The sequence below is a fragment of the Triturus cristatus genome, chromosome 12, assembly GCF_964204655.1.
Source record: "Triturus cristatus chromosome 12, aTriCri1.1, whole genome shotgun sequence".
NCBI lineage: Eukaryota > Metazoa > Chordata > Amphibia > Caudata > Salamandridae > Triturus > Triturus cristatus.
In genome coordinates, this window is record NC_140595.1 from 561,036,554 (window position 1) to 561,051,322 (window position 14,769).

A 14,769-nucleotide genomic window follows, 5' to 3' on the forward strand; every position below is an offset into this window, starting at 1 on the left:
ACCCTAAAAGATAAAGTAGCCCAGGAGCTATAAAAAGAAAATTAATAAGGATCAGTGCCAAACGGTATCCACGATACAGAAAGATAAATTTACATTCCTTTCCGTCTTTCGACATTGCCTTTGACCTGCAGTTTGAGGAAAAGGGTGACGTCCTGTGCCAGGTGACTGGGCAAAATGTAAAATAGTGTTAGCAAGTAAACAAAAGTAATATATTTATTTGGTGCACATCCATAGAGACACGTTAGCACTAGGGACATAAAAACAACATTAGAAACCACTACAAAAGTATAGAAAATAAAGAGCAGAGGCTATACATCCTAACAAACTTACGAACACTGGTGGATGTTTGGCTACACTTGCGGGCATAGATTTCCTTTTTCTGCACATTTGAAAGCAGCAAAATTTGATGTGGGGCACATTTTGAGGCAAATCATTCCATAGCTTGGGCCCTAGGGTCTGAAAGGATATCTTTCTCTGCTGTGTACTTTTGACCTGAGAAATGTTCTATAGGAGAGCTGAACTCATTATGTTCTTGCTGGTAAGTAGGGGCACACAACACTTGATAAAAATGGGGTTTCAAATTAGCAATTGCATTTTCTGGTAGGCTCATATAAATGGCATTACAGTAGTACAGATGGGAAATGACACACCCACCTGGCCAAACCTATCCAGCGATAGGTCATGGTGGCTATTCCTCATGGTTTTTAGGAGAGCAATCACTGTGGACCATATCTTCTGTATTTGAGGTAGAAAAGCCAGTTTTTGAATAAATAGCATCCCTAGATGTATCACTTTTGAACTGGGACAGTGATGTTATCAGCCGCCTAGGCCAAACCTCAGGGAATCAGAGTTCAGAGCCTCCGCCTATGATCAGCACTTCGGCCTTCTTCCATTTAGTTTTGAATAGTTACCAAATATCCATTGCTAATGAAAGGCAGTTTTTCAGCCATTATGGATTTGAATTAGTGTCAGCCACCTTTGAGAAGCAGTGAGTGTATTTAGCATAAGAACATTTGTTGAATCCAAATAAGATTACAGAGGGGTGGGGTGTTTCAATCAAATAGAAGGCATGATAGTGAGGCTTCAGGATAGTGGAAGGATGGCGAAACACTTACTGTAACCTGTTGATTAAAATAAAAGCAAGCCAAGCTAAACTTTGCCCATTTAATGCTACAGAAATCAACTAGTCCAACAGAATATTATGGATGGCCATATCAATGGCTGTAGAGAGCTTGAAGAGTAAAATCCCTCTGCAGAGCCCATCATCTTGACTGGTCTTAAGTTGATTCAAGGCAGCTACAAATACTGTTTCTTTTTGGTTTTAGGTTGAAAGCCACTAAAACGCTCCCTGCTCTAGATGGTGGCTCATCCAAGCATTTGGGCATTATTCTGGTGACTGTTGATAGTTGGATGAATGGTCTGAAATGTAATTCAGTCACATACAATCCGTGTTGTTTAAAAAGGGGGAGGCACTGCTCCTCATTTGCAATAACCACATCCCCCAAGATTCATTGATTACTACCTGATAGAGCGCTCCAATAGCTGGAACAAGCGATTTGAAACCGCTTACACGACATGGATCACCTCAGTTGCCAGATTTAAGGGGGCATAATTCTGCAGAAAGGTGCCAGCTCTAGCATAGAGGGTATCATTAAAGAAGGGGCTAGGGACGGTCCTGGGGGATCTTATTGTCCTCTGTAATTTGATCCTGAAGATCTTCACAGATATTGTCTGTTTTTGCAGAAAATAATACAGAAACGTTAAATAAAGCCCAAGATACAGGAAGCTCTGTCCCTGTCATGGGAGGACATTTGGCACAGACAGTTTTAAACAAGTCCCTGGTCCCATTGGAGGTGATCCAGAACTGTGATGATTTTTGTTCTTATTGCCTAACTTTCAGCCTCTCCCTTCTGAGTAGTCCTGAGAACAATTTATTCCTTAGTCTGGCAGCCACTGCTGATTAATTCTCCATCAGAGCCACGTTTTCAGCGACCTGGGAAATGATGTGAAAGTTTGCGCACACCAATGGGGCTGGGGAGACTGTGTCAACAGAAGCTTTATAGGGATTCCTAAAGGGAGTTCAGGCTTGGTGCACGATTACCCTACTCCAATTTCGTATTGGACACAGCTCCATTCCATGTCTGACTTTCCCTTTCAAATATGGAAAATACAGGGGAAAGTTAATCAGAAACATATCTGACTAGACCCCTAGAGTTATTTTCAACATTGCTCTGATCAATAAGTGTTTTACAAAATATGAGATTTAGCATATTACAGAATTTGTGTGCCTACCTCTTCACCACCTGTATGGTGGCAAACCCCTCAAGCTCTTCCACTAGGTGTTAATATTTGGAACAGATGTTATTTTCTTCATGAAAGTTTAGGTTGCCTAAGGCTACCACCTCCGGGTAGGTGAGGTAGGCTAATCCATAGAGCTCTGAAAATGTCTTGGAATCCTCTTTGGGGCCTATCAGTCGACATATCAGAGCAAAAGCCAGGACAGCTGACAGTGTTTGTCTTCAACTGCAGACCAGGGATAAGACATGGCTAATTCAGAGACTATGTTTAAATTCAAGATGTGTCTGTATCATGTAATAATATATACACATCTTCTCTTTTGCCTACTTTATTTTAGCACAAGCTCTTAAAGAGGGGATAGCAATGCTCAAATCTATGAATGTTCAGATCAGTGAGGTGAACACTTGGCAAACGTGGTGGATACTTATGTCTCACTCATAGCATCTGCAGCACTCGCAAAGATACTTGTATTACAAATTGACTGGTCTCAAATAGGGTCACTGATTATTTGCAGCTAAAGACAACCCTCTTGCTTCCTGTTCCCAACTGTTGGAGCCATATTGGTTTGGTCTAATCCAGCAACTTGTGTACACCAACTTGAAATGGCATCTATCCAAGCTTTTTGAAAAGCATTGGTGCTGTCTTGGAACTCGTCAATATTTCTACTGAGAATATTTGCGACTGGATCTTATAGGACGTTTCTCTGACTATGTCAGGAAGGGGCAGTACAGAGTGCATGGAAATGTTGTCAAATTTAAATTTTGCTTCTCAGGGATTGCTGTAGCCTACCTGCGTTGGCACATCCATCATGGACACAAAAGTTGTCACTGCAGCTCCCTCAGAAAACACAAGCATGGGTCATTTGCACATGGCATGGCAGCGTTGAGTTTGTTATCTGAAAACTTGATATATGCAAAACAGCATCCTCCTGTTTTCAGAGAGATAGTATTTGAAGTGTATTAAAAAAGGGAAAGTTCACTCTAATGGTATTCATCGTTGACCCACGACTATTCTTGTTTCTTCCAGTTGTCTTCAAGTCATCCAAATTCAAAAGTGGTTAGCATTCTTTCTGTTACACGTTCTCCAGGTCCCAACAGTTCATTTGAACGAATAATGACAACTTCAATAGAAATCTCGCATGTCCAATAAGGAGAAATGTCATTACCACCCTTTGGTTCTGTGTCACATATTTCTCCATTATTTCCTTCTTAACAGCACCTCAAACATGGCCTCATGTCACATCCTCAGAAATACTTGTTTCAGAGTGTTTTTTCATATGGACATGGTTCCTAAAGACAAATGCAGACATTCTTTCTGCTGGGGGTTAAAACGTTTCAGCAATCCGAACATCATCTTGTTGTGTTTGCTGTGTTTGCCCTAAGTGTCAAAGGGTATGCCCAGAAATGGGGCACTTGCTTGCTGTGCCACTGGATTCAAGCTAGCCTGACTGATGAGGGGTGAAACCCCGAAACCGGTCCCAGGATGCTTGATTCCAGTCCAGGCAGGACCTGGCCTGGCAGTGCACGCTGCACTGTACCAATGAGGAGCAGGGTCAAAGGCTGATTTGCATATGGGTGGGTTTGAACTGGAGTGGCATAGTGAGCAAAAGAACTATGGATTCAACCCAGATCTCTTGACTGGGGATGAGTGGCTGAAAAGTTTCAGCACTCCGTACATCATCTTGTTGTGTTTGCTCACGTTCACAGGCCTACCTCTAACATCTGGTTCATCATTATTCATATTTCAGCAATAGCTGTCGGAGGCTCCTAACTCCTAGCATAAGAACCTGCATACCCCTGTGTCAGCAGCTCCTCACCAGACTTCTGTGCCAGCAAAATTCATTCAAGAGAAGCCAATAATAAAACTATACTCTGTGATCTTTTTTTGATATTGGCTAAAAAAAGGACAGATGATTATTAATCTATAAAGGAGATTCCCTACATGCAAGATTTCAGGACTTCTTTGGAACAGATTTTGTACTCTGTTTCTGAGCACCAGGACTAAGATGATGATGATCGTGATGGAGAAGCAGATAAACACTTGCCTCTAACGCATCTGAATGTAGGACTATACCTTGACATCCGTAATACAAGCGGTCTAGACACCCCCGAAAGGACAGCTCTTTATGCCAGGAGTCTCCAAATCAATGGAATAGGAACACTTTGCTGCTATTCTTAAAAAAGCAAAGGGAACTTGAGCCATATTGTTACAGAACGACCCGTCTAGAGCATTTTCCCCCAGAATTCTAGCAAGTCAAAAAATTACTGAGACAGTGTTGCCTTTTAATGAAACATTTATGAACTGCATTGTAGCAGATGTGGAAAAAACAGGCCCTGCAGTCTCCAGCCATGTGTCGAGAACATATAGACCTGTGCTGCTGAACTCTTCACTTTTCTTATCCCACCCTACTCCATAACATTTTGTAATATAATGTTCATCTGACACTCCATGGGAGAGAGAATCAAAACATTAACAAGGGTAGAAAACTTGTAAATCTCATTTTTCTTGGTTTTTGATTTATATCTCCTATTAATGAATCCATTAAGTCAGCAATTGCAATTTATATGCCTTCTGAGTGCTACTGAAAACAAGAATAATCCATACACAGAAAGCAGAGTGGGAAAGACAGGGTCAAAGTTTTAACTCTGTCCTCCAGTAGACGTAGACTGTAATGTCAGAAGTTTGACAGCTACATTTGACAGAGCTCACTGCCATATTGTGTTTTATAAAAAGATGGTACTGGCATTAGCCAGCCCTTGGCATATCAAATGTGTCCTAGATGAGATCAAACACAATGCGCAAATATTGCTGTCAGAAATTGTGAGGTGTGCTGAAGGAGGTCTTTGAACCACGTAGAGTAGAAGGTATTGTCAAGATTTATACACTTGGTAAAGACATGGCCTGGTGGGGCCTTTCCAGGAGAGCTCCTTACACCTCTTGCGATCCTGCTTCATCCGGCACTGTGCATGCTGGAAGCTGGTAACTTGTGTGGCCTAGGGGCTCACCAGCCTCTATAGGAATGACTGCCTGATATACAACGGGCCTGGACTACTTTGGAACCTTAACAGGTTCACTTCTTGTGCTGCCCTTTCTTCACCATACAGGGGCAAGCGGGTCTGGCTGTGGAGGTACTGTGGTAAACATGATGACGGCCCTGTATCCATGGCTGAGAATTTATTGCGATGCGCCTGTTATATACCAGACTGATAAGAGTGCTTGGGGAGGAGCCAGGGAAGTGCCTTGGTGAGTGGGAAACCTGCTGCTCGTGCTGCATTGTTGTATTCACTGTGTGGTGGCAAATGGGTCGGGTCCCACTGTGAATCCGCTCCACTGGGGGTGGTCTGGGGGCCACCCCAAAGGGCATTTCTCCTAGGTGGTGGTCAAGGGGTCTGGACTGTGGTGCGGCTATGAGCCACGGGTATTAACAAGAACCCAACATCACAGGCGATATTAAAAATAGACAGATCCACTACCTCCCTTGTCGCTGCAGGAGGAGTGTCATCAGAAAGAGCCCTGGGGCACCCTGTAATGGAATCGCCAAATACTGGAGCCATCCCACAAACCATTCAGACATCGAGGAAAGCAGTGGAAATGAGAATTGAAGAGGTGAGAATGGACGTCACTCTACTCACACAAGACCTCTGTAATGTCGTAAACCGAGTCACTGAGGCCAAAAGCGAGTCTCCCTCCTGGTTGATGAAGTATCCACACTTTTGGCCACTGTCTCAAAACTAACTCTCTCGATGAAACATCTCGAAGCCAGATTAGACACTGCCAAAAATAGAGCTTGGTGGAATAACCTCCGCTTCATGGGGTTTCCCGACAGCTCAAAAGATGTAGACCCTGAGAAATACTTGGAAAGTTGGCTTCAATCCTGGGTTTCAGCTGATCTTCTCTCCCCTTGGTTTGTTCTGGAGCGCTGCCACAGATTGTTTGTGCCTAGGCCACCACCAGGGGGTCCCCCGCGACCCAGGATTGCACGGCTCCTTAATTTCCGAGATGTAATACTCCGAGAGGCAAGGAAGGCTGAAGACATCCTGCACCAATCCAAGCGCATACTGATCTTTCTGGACTACTCAAGATTGGTGCAGCAGAAGCGGAACTCTTTTCGATGAGGTTTAATAAACGTTGAGGGCCAGGAACCTCAAATATATGCTGATGGTCCCCACCACCTTCAAAGTGACCCATGACTCCCCTGCCCACTTCTTTAGCACTCCGGAGGATGCCTGGGAATCTGTGGCGGAGCTGAGGAATCTTACTCGATCAGACAGAGCAGAGAGAAGGTTGTGAGAGACCCTTTGGGACCTTCTACCAGGCAGTCCCTACCCGATTGCGGAGGAGGACAGGGTTGCGCCGCTGGCTTGGGGTGGCATGGGGATCCACGGAATCCTCTGGGACTGAGATTGACCTGCAGAGATCTGGCATAGGTAAGCAGGCCGCCGAATTACTTCACAGGAATCCCTGAAGTCACATTCGGACCAGTCCCAGATTGACTGTGCTACAGGTGGCCCTGGGAATATTGTGGCAGACAAGGAATAGTTCCCTTCCCCCGCACTCCTCCTGGGGCTGTGCCCCACCTGACCCGGGATCGCCGGTCTTGCTCTCTACTTACTTCTGGTCCTCTGACTTTGGCCACAGGGCTCAGACATAACTTTTCATCCCGAAATGATAGGAGGTTCTCCAAAGAGTCTCCCAAGCCCTGGATACGCTGTTGGGTTTTCAGAGTGGTTAATGGGTGACAGATGCTTCTAGGGGGGCGGGGGGGGAGTATAGGGTGGGGGCTCTTTTCTGAGATCCCAACCATATATGCACCATACCATACATCTCTTTTACACACACATTGCAGCCTTCAAGGCCCTGGTTAATCATTCATGAGCCAATCTGTATCTGTGATCTCCTCCCCTACAGGCCCAATGGTTCATTTTTCCATACTCTCCTGGAATGTCCGTGGTCTACTGGATATATCAAAAGGGCGGCCATCTTCCGATACGCTAAGAAGCGGCTCTCAGCGATCCTCATGCTCCAAAAAACTCACTTGCTGGGCACTCCGTGCCCCTTCATGCATTACTTTGGGCACACCTGTGTGTGTCACGCAGGCTTATCCAGCGGTACGAAGGGTGTGGCCCTACTTTCACATAGATCCTTCCCCATGACCCACAGCAAAATACACGCTGACCCTCCGGGCAGATTTCTGGGACTGGAGGGGAGCCTGGAGGGTTCCAATTATAATGTCCTTAGCAGGGGTGGCTACTGCACTATGGCGGAGGAGCGTCGGCCTACTGCTTTCGTAGTGCGAGAACCAGAAACGTAAAATGGTAATAACTTCCTGGTATTACCATTTTTTGTTTAGTTGTGGGTGGGCAGGGCTGCTCTGCGAGTAGAGGAGGAGTGGTGTGCCCAATCCTGAGGCCACAATGACTGTTTGGTCAGCCCTCTGGGGCCGCACAAACCAGTCATGCTCACTCTGACCTTTCTTCATGCAGGCTGCAATGCAGCCTGCATGGAGAACATGGTCTCCCCGTAAGCCCCTGGCTAGGCGGCGTCCCCACCAATCACAACACTGTCATTGCAGCGTTGTGATTAGCTTAGGGGAGGGGAGGGGAGGGAGGCTGCCTGCTCCATGTTCCTGCCGGAGGCAGGAGAGCAGGAGCCTAGAAAACGCAGGACAGGTACGTATTTTATTTATTATTAAATTACCCCTCCCATCTCCTCGCGACCACCCGCCCTCCCACCCACGATTAATGCCGGCCGTGACTGCTCCTTAGCATTTATATCTCGTCGCAGTCTCCCAAGGGAGCATTGGATTACTCCTGTGCTTTGCTCCTGGATTTTCCCCCCGGGGTAGCTGTTATCGAGGGTGACTTTAATACGGTTCCTAATCCTGAGCATAACTCAACTGCATGGTCAGCGGCATACCGAATAAGTGGCTCCAAATTACTGGAGTCCCGAATGACCTCAATAGGCCTCTGCGATGTGTGAAAGGTGTGGCATCTAGGTGAGAGACAATTCACTAATATGTCTGCAGCTCATTGATCTGATGCTGCTCCCAGCGGTTGATGATCTCCTTACCACAGCAGTGGAAATTCTCCTGCGAGGTCTGTCTGATCATTTCCCAGTTTCTTTATAAAGGCACCCTATCAGTAACTTGAAAACCAATTTGGCAGCCTAATCCTTGGTTCCTAGCCGATAACCAATATTCAGAGTGCCTTGGAGAGAGGGTTACTGCATATTTTGAATCCACTGTCTCCTCTGCTGGAATCCTATAGGCAATGGGCAAAGCCACGATACGGGGGTGGGCTAAATCTTTTAGCCACAAACAAGAACATGAAAAACATTGGCTTTAGAAACCCAAATCTTACAACTTGAGAAATTATGCACAGCAAGCCCTCACACCACTTAATCTCAACATTTGTCAGTGGCCAGTGCTTCCCTTCGTCATCTCACCTCGGAGCTGACCCCCCAATGTTAGCATGCCTCCCTCCATTGTGTCTATGAATTTGGAGATAAATCCAGTAAATTACTTTATTGGCTTGCCTCTCGTGATGTGCCCTCTAGAATAGTTGCAGCACCACACAATGGTGGCCATCCCTGAGGCCTTGGAAGACTACTATTGGGCCCTGTAGTCTTCCTCCAAGTCACCCCAACACACTCCTGCCTCCTCAATACTAGTGGATATCCCCCTGCCGCAAATGATCCAACGAGCAGACTTGGACTCCTCCCCCTCACGCAGGTGGAGGTGGGTGAGGCCCTGGTTGGGATGATCCCTGATAAGACCCTGGACCTAGATGGCTTTCCGGTGGGATTTTATAGCAAATATTGAGAAGGCCTTGTACCCCGTTTGTTAGACCCCTTTTTGGAGGCAAAGTGATGTTCCAACAGGAATTGTATCTCACCACCATAGTAGGTTTACGCACACTTGGGTGCCCCCAGAATGTGGTTCTTCTTATAGGCCGATTTCACTTATTAATAACAAACTCAAAATATTTACAGAAGTGCTTGCCCGCAGACTCCTCTCAGTCATCACTTACCTGATCCATCCCAATCAGTGCGGCTTCATGCCGCAGCGCAGCATGACTGTAATCACAATGCAACATCAGGTGGTTGTGTAATTCAAACTCATGTTTACTTCTGCATGAGGAACATTTTACTCAGTAAACATGACCTCCAGTTACTTTTGTAATCGTCGGAAAAATGTTTCAAACTTATACAATTAGTGTGATAAAAGGAAAGAAAAACCACATTCAATTCAATGGATGTACAGTGAATAATTTGTGGGAAAACAAGTGCAAATTGTAGAAAAGTTACTACAAACTAACAATAGTGTAACTCGAAAAATACATAAACCGAGCTAAAATTCAGTCTTCACCAATCCAAAGCATGTTAAAGCAGAGCAATACATTCACAAAAAACGCTCTTGGAAACTGGACATTAAGAAGATCCAGATGTATCTAATATGGGTTTGCAATGGTTGCTTTTAAACCATTGAATTCTAGACAGCGATATTGATACTTGTTGAGCTGGGGTCCCCCATTGAGCCTGGTCTACGCGTTTCGAGCCTTTGTGGGGTCTCTTCAGAACAAAGGTTTGGTGAACTCTGCATAAAGGAAAAAAGCACTTTGAACTAGGTGATCAGCAAACTGCAATTTCTTTGATCTAGCGTAATTGTCATGAATTTTACCTTAAGGGCACAAAGGGTAGCAAAAATTCGGGTTGAAATCCATCGAACTGCATGGAATGATTGGTCATTCATGTGCCTCCAGATTACCCAGGAGATGCTGTGAAGTGACCCACAGAATGTTTGTGTTTTTCTGAAAAGAAGAAATAAACTTGAAGCGATGAAGTGTATTGTTTGTGAGTTGGAAATGAAACCCGTTGTTCATGATGGTTAGTAATTCTTCAGTTTCAGATTTACCTTTGAATTGCTGTAGTTTTTATTGTTGTATGGTGATGGATTCAGGAGCCCGGTCAGAATCCTTAATGAAAAACATGGAACGGACTAGTTTCATGTGTTGCTTTTAGAGCGTGATTCAAAATCAATGGAAAACTGGCACAACAAGCGAAAAACGCTTGTATTCAAAGCTGGTTGTTTAGGCAAGCTATTACTGTTGCGAGTGCATTAGCCTGTGACCTTCTGGTAACAAAATAACACGGTCTCTCAAGCAGCTGTTACAAATTCTATGACACCACCTTTACCGTTTAACAAAAATGTAACTTTGTTTCGAACGCGTTTCGAGGACGTGTAAGTGCTGGCAGAATAACGGGCTGCTTTGAAGCGATGCGCTTTGGAACGTTACATGGTGCACTTGTGACTGATGCAAAATGTCTGCCAATTAATCATACATTATATTTGATGTTGATCTACGAAACGCTTGGTTATTCCCAAAATGAATTGGTGCTGCGAGCGGGATACCTCTGCAACCAATCGTCCTCCTGGCAAACGGGAAATGGCTTTCTGTTACTCGACTCTCTCCTTTATGAAACAGGCGTGTCTCTCAGGGAGTGGCATTGCTTGAGCATTCTGGGAGATGTAGTACCTAAAATTTTTTTTAAAAAGCGATTCGTAATTCTGTTGGATATTTAAAAGAAGCTTTGAATCCACACAGAGTATTGGTGGTGGTGTAAACACTGGAGTGGACCAGGGACAGGTAAATAGTCTAATTTATAGAAAGACTTGCAGGAGATAAAACGATTTCGTTTTGGAGTGAAGGTGGATGATAGGCTGGACTACATAGTGACCACACCGTTCATTCAACACGCATGCACAGACGTCACCCAAGGATTACACTGACACTTTCATTGTGGGTGAAGAACTGCTGCAGGTTTATTTCATACAACATAAGTATGACGATAAATGGGTTATCTTACGGGCGATCCAGGGCAAGCAGCCCCTCGCTGCTCCGCCCGCCTGGTGAGCCAGCACGCACGGTGGGTCGATGCCCGGCAGTGCGGCACATATTTATTTCCAGATCATCCACTGGGTCACGTGATCTGTCTCCTACTCCCGCCCCTTCTGACAAGGGCGGAGCGTGTTGTGGCACACCCCCGGTTGGTAAGGCCCCCCCAACCGCCCGAAGGACTAACGGGGCGCCGTCGCGGTCTTCCCAGAACCCCCTTCGGCTCCTGGACCTTGGCTCTGGCACCCTTACTGTGCCGGACAGGGGTACCCTTACTGTACCGCCTGTCGCAGAGGTACCCTTACTGTACCCGTCTGCCTCCAGATCGCCCTGTAACTCCGCCTGCAACGCAAAAGAAAAACATTAAAACATTCCAATAACGCGCTGTCTCTGCCACGCAGGGTAAGCGGAATGGGTGGGAATACGCGTGTCCGGGCAGGAGCGGCGCGCAGGAAGCAGAGGAGGAACTGGGCGAGAGGGACGCCTAAGTAAGGGGTGGCTAGCCTCGCCCCCCCTATCGCCCCGCCTCCTACCTGCACACTCATTGGGAGATCCCCTCCCTGGGCGCGGCCTCGCGCGCGAGGCAGAAGAAGGGGGAGGGGGAAGGCTGCGACGGGCGGCCCCTAGAAAGCTGCCCTGCTGATGTCCCACTGCGTGGGACGCGGGCAGCGGCATAGTGACCACACCGTCATTCGCTTCATTCAACACGCATGCACAGACGTCACCCAAGGATTACACTGACACTTTCATTGTGGGTGAAGAACTGCTGCAGGTTTATTTCATACAACATAAGTATGACGATAAATGGGTTATCTTACGGGCGATCCAGGGCAAGCAGCCCCTCGCTGCTCCGCCCGCCTGGTGAACCAATGCAAAAAAGGGGAACCCTTGTACAATGGATGTGGGTAGAGATTCAGGGGAAAAGGAACACAATAAATTCAAACACAAATATCTCTACCTATAGATTTCCGCACGTACAATGTATCGTCTTCTTTAATATACCCACACTTGGACTAGGGCAGTATGATTCAAAACAACAAAAAAAAGTACATTTTAGTAATTTTATTATCAAATTAAATTGATTTACGGAGAAATAAATTCAGTGCATAAAGAATTTTCAAATATCAGAGAGCATGCTTTTCGGGGTCCCAGACAAATTCAAACACACACTAACAAACTGTAACGCCCTGAACGTCTCAGGATCGTTTAACAGACACGATAATGAGAACGCAACCACTTGTGAAGGTTTAGTTATTTTAATGAAGGCAAAAATAATACAAGGAATAAACAAAGGTTATAGTCACTGGAATCCTCCAGGCTAAGTACGTTACCAGCCCACAGCACGGATGGTCCTAACCGTCCTCTGCATATACGCCGATCCCGGCGTATGCCAACAGAGGGCAGAAATGAAATGGCCGACAATGCCAATCGGTAGGCTGTGAGGGGCACGAAGAGTGTTGGGGAGAATCGAGGAGTCAGGGAAACACCCAGCCGGGGTCTCTACCTGAAGGGAGCAGCCGCTCAACCTCTTCCTCAGACTGCACCGGGACGCGGAGTCACCTCCTGGTGATGCGTCACCGATACCCCAATCACAAGCAAAGAAGACTGAACCGAGAGCAGCCGCTCGATCGATCCTGTGGACTTCCGAGTCTGTAACGCGGCAAACACCTCCTGGTGTGCGTTACAGCTGGCAGTCCCTGTATCTCTGGTCGGGCTGGGAGTTACGACTCCAACCAGCAAAAGCGCCTCTGCGCTTTGACTCAGCCGAGTCAAAAAGCGAAGCTCAATGGTTATCCGGTAGAGCTTCCGGGTCCTTCACAGGTGACGATGGGGCAAGACACGGCCCAGGGAGTAACGACTCGACCTACCTCCGTTCTTGCCTTACTGGAGCACCACTCCGGAACACTGCTCTTCACTAAGCAGGTACGTCGGTGTAAACACAATATCCAACAGCGTTGTACCTCCCGGTTCCTCCCTTTATAGGGCGTGTTTTCCTTGAGTTATGTAACAGCTCTCCTGTTTACATAAGGGCGTGTGTTCCTTGAGTTATGTAACAGCTCTCCTGTTTACATAAGGGCGTGTGTTCCTTGAGTTATGTAACAGCTCTCCTGTTTACATAAGGGCGTGTTTTCCTTGAGTTATGTAACAGCTCTCCTGTTTACATAAGGGCGTGTTTTCCTTGAGTTATGTAACAGCTCTCCTGTTTACATAACCTCTCAACCGCTAAGCATCCTGGGAGATGTAGTCCGTTTTCGCTGGTTACCGTTTTCCTCCCCTCGCATGACAGGAATTCTTGACACAAACACACTCAGACCAGATTCATTCTAAGACATAAATGCTGAATTCGCACAATCACATGTAGAGGATATAAACCTTGCAAAAAATTCAAAGTGTTAACATAATTCAATGAATGTTCAACATTATGTTGGTTAACAAATGTTCACAATTTAAGGCAAAACAGGGTTTAGGTGGGCCTCATGTATGCGCCTGGTGAGCCAGCACGCACGGTGGGTCGATGCCCGGCAGTGCGGCACATATTTATTTCCAGATCATCCACTGGGTCACGTGATCTGTCTCCTACTCCTGCCCCTTCTGACAAGGGCGGAGCGTGTTGTGGCACACCCCCGGTTGGTCAGGCCCCCCAACCGCCCGAAGGACTAACGGGGCGCCGTCGCGGTCTTCCCAGAACCCCCTTCGGCTCCTGGACCTTGGCTCGGGCACCCTTACTGTGCCGGACAGGGGTACCCTTACTGTACCGCCTGTCGCAGAGGTACCCTTACTGTACCCGTCTGCCTCCAGATCGCCCTGTAACTCCGCCACAGCTCTGGGGAGGTTACCGTCGCTGCCAGAGCCCCCCTTTCCCTCCATAGGTGTTACTGATGGCCTCTGCTTGCTAGCGCCTCTTGCATGTCCAGCAGGAACATGTCCATCCCTACCCTGGACAAGTGCACCCCATCCTTCTCGTAGTACCCCTCCACCTTCTCTTGGATCAATGCATGTCTGATGAACCCCATGCCCCTGCGCTCCATGAATTTTTGCATGGACCTATTGACCCTTCTACGTGATCGCTCTACTGCTGCTGGGGAACGGGCCCCCTCCAAATCCTGCGGGGTACAATTTCCGACCACCAGACTTCGCATGACCCCCCAGCCTGGCTAATGGCTGGCAAATCAGTTTGCATGGACATGAGCAGAGCCCTCCTTCCCCTGGAAACCAGGTCATTTCCCCCAAGGTGTAAGATAATAATCGAGGGCAGAACCCCCCCAGCAGCCAAGCGCTGTTCAATTATGCCCCGGGCTTCACTCCATTGCATCCCCGGGTAGCCCAACCACACGAACTGTGTGTTAGCAAAATTCTGCGACCAGTTCCTGTGTGCTGCCCAGCGTTCCAGCCTCGTGATGTAGGAGTGTCCCATCAACCAAACCTGGTGACCTGTCAATGAAACGATGAAGCAGCTTTTAGGTAGTTGTATCTTTATAACACACCAAATCAGATACGATCATCCAAAAGGAAAAAACCAGGGTGGGAAAACACGGAGCTGCACATGCAGCATCAAGGGCGAACATACCTCTTAAAA

The 14,769-nt window shown here is 46.8% G+C and overlaps 1 protein-coding gene across 4 annotated transcripts in view; it reads left to right on the top strand.

The window, feature by feature from the left end:
• Window positions 1-14,769, top strand: part of RPGRIP1L (RPGRIP1 like) — a 673,080-nt gene that overhangs the window by 195,642 nt on the left and 462,669 nt on the right. The gene's annotated exons all lie outside the window — the stretch shown is intronic.